A 3,080-nucleotide genomic window follows, 5' to 3' on the forward strand; every position below is an offset into this window, starting at 1 on the left:
TTCTGTTTCCTGAGTGGGTGTTTTTTTTGTTTTTTTGCAGGTGTTTTTAATAAAAGAAAGACTACTGTCTGTTAATCCAAATCTTAAAAAAAAAAAAAAAAAAAAAAACAGCCTGGAGGAAAAGAGGGGAGGAAGGAATATTATCAAATGATCAAGTGAAGTGAGCTTTTGTAAAACAAAAACAGAATATGACCCCAACAGAGGGTGTTTGAGTTAGTGACATTAAAAATAAGTGATGTCCCCAGACAAAGGTGTGACCAGTTCAGGAAAATTGAGTATGTGTTGGAGGGAAGAGTTGGGAGTGGTTAAAAGTGAATGCTTCTCAAGATTGAGCTCCCAGGTCTGCAGGTCTGAGGTTAATGGGTCTGTGCCACCTGGGAGGGAGGACGGGAAGCAGAGGCAAGTTAGCCAACCAACATACAGGTGTTCCAAACTCTCCCTAGAGCCAGGGTATCTCTAATGTGCCCTCCCTTCACTGTCCTGATAGTGCTTTCAGACTGGGGATCTCTCAACCCCTCAGCTAGGATGGGTGTAGCTGGAAATATGAATGCTTCTGGGCAGTTGTGGGGGGTAGCTAGAACAGTGATCCAAGCCCTCTGCTGGCTTCATATCCACTCTTCATCCGAACAATACCCACCAGCAATGCCTCACCATTTTACTGTCTAAAGAACACAGAGGTGGGAAAAGCTCCTATAACTTAAACAGTGCAACTTCAGAAGCAAGTATGGGAAGCTGTATAGGTCTTTCTGGAAGGGCATCTGATGGACATGGCTAGAGTTGTGTGGGCTTTGTTCTGTTAGCCAATGTTCATTATAGGTGGACCTTATGCAGTGCACCTTGGAGGTTAGTTCTTGTTCTCCAGAGGCTCACATCCAAGCAGAGAATCTAAGACATGTGTACCTAAAAACAGCCACTTGGTGTTTTTATTTATTGTTATTATTATTTTTATTTATTTTTATTTATTTTAATTTTTAAAATTTATTTTATTTATTTATTTAAAACATTTTACACTTGGTGTTTTTAGATTTTTAGTTTTCTTTTTTATTTATTTTTTATTTATTATTTTCTTAAAAAAATTTTATTTACTTATGAGAGACACAGAGAGAGGCAGAGACATAGGCAGAGGGAGAAGCAGGCTTCTCACAGGAATTCTGATGTGGGACTCGATCCCTGAACTGGGATCACGCCCTGAGCCAAAGGCAGATGCTCAACCACTGAGCCACCCAAGTGTCCCTCTTTATTTGAGAGAGAGAGAGCGAGAGCAAGTGAGAGAGTGCAAACTGGGGGAACAGCAGAGGGACAAGGAGAAGCAGACTCCCCATGGAGCAGGGAGCCCAATGTGGGGTCATGACCTGAGCTGATGGCAGACGCTTAACTGACTGAGCCACCCAGGCACCCTAGTTTTTAGTTTCTTAGTACATTTCTCTCCAAAAGGTATCTTGAGTTTCTTTTTTTAAAGATTTTATTTATTTATTCATGAGAGACACAGAGAGAGGCAGAGACATAGGCAGAGAGAAAGAAACAGACTTCATGCAGGGAGCCCAATGAGGGACTTGATCCCAGGACTCCAGGACCACACCCTGGGCCAAAGGCAGATGCTCAACCACTGAGCCACCCAGGCATTCCTCTTGAGAGTTTCTTATTAGAGATATGATGACAGCCTAGTTCCAGTCTCCTCACTTTTCCTCTTAAAGAACAACAACAAAAAACCGGGAACTATACAGGAACTATAATTAGTGAAACTAGGAATAGAGAAAACTTATAAACTCTAAAATGTGTAACTGTAGCCCAAAACACTAAACCAGCAGAACCAGTATAGGAAGCCACAACTGGGACACTGGTATGGTGGGCAAAGAGAGGTGCACCAGGGAATATATAGAGGCCCAAGTGGTAGGAAATTTAAAAAATCATTAACAAATATAACCTTCAGATATCTGAGAAAGATCCATCCTGAGAGGGAATGGCTATGAACAGGATAGGAAAGAAACAGAGGGTGTACAGGGGAGGCAGAGAAGGCATGGAAAGTACATGGGAGTCTATAAAAGGAAAGATTTAAGGAAGCAAAGCACCACTTTATTTAAAAAATATTTTATTTATTTATTTAATAGTGCACAAGCAGGGGGAAGGGGCAGAGGGAGAAGCAGGGTCCCCATTTAGCAGGGAGCTGGATGTGGAACTCCATCCCAGGACCCCAGGATCATGACCTGAGCCAAAGGTAGATGCTTAACTGACTGAGCCACCCAGGTGCCCCAAAGCACCACCTTTCAAAAGAGAGACCACTTTGGAAGGTTAGTGACAGTATGGCTTGGGGAAAGAAAGTGAATGGTAGTATGAGCCCTCTGAATCAAGTTAGTATGTAAGAATCCAAGGAATCCTGACTACACAGGGAACTATTCTTAAAGAAAGTATCCCTCCATGTAGCTAGCGAAGAAAGAGTCCTCACACTGAGAAGCAGGGAATGCTTTGCTTCCCTGACTCCCCTTCCACAGGCTCCTGCAAGTAGCTGACCCAGGAAAACCCAACTCATTCAAATAAGAGTAAAACAGCAGTATCAATACAAAGGTATTATTACTAAAAAAAAAAAAAAAAAGTGGAAAGAGAAGTTGTAGAAGTCTGGATATGAAGAAAATTCACCAGAAAAGTGTTGGCACAGACTAAAGGAACATTTCAAGATAAATTAAAAAACTTAATGAAACAATTGCAGCTAGGGGGAACCCCTCCCCCCACAAACCAGAATCATAGGAACTCAGAGAAAAAACATCCTGACAACAGAAGGTGAGGGTCAGATAATGGGAATTTGACATGAGAATGGACAGAATTCAAGAAAGGACTGGAAAAAGTCAAGGATGAAGACTAACTTACAAGAAGTACCAGAGTAGATCCTGGAACAGTGAGAGAAATAAAGGATAAGTGAAGGAAATGAAATACCCAAAAAGGATTAGCAAGAAAGTGGAAGCAATAAAAGACAAGAAATGGGGATCCCTGGGTGGCGCAGCGGTTTGGCGCCTGCCTTTGGCCCAGGGCGCGATCCTGGAGACCCGGGATCGAATCCCACGTAGGGCTCCCGGTGCATGGAGCCT

The sequence above is a fragment of the Canis lupus genome, chromosome 8, assembly GCF_048164855.1.
Source record: "Canis lupus baileyi chromosome 8, mCanLup2.hap1, whole genome shotgun sequence".
NCBI classification, from domain to species: domain Eukaryota; kingdom Metazoa; phylum Chordata; class Mammalia; order Carnivora; family Canidae; genus Canis; species Canis lupus.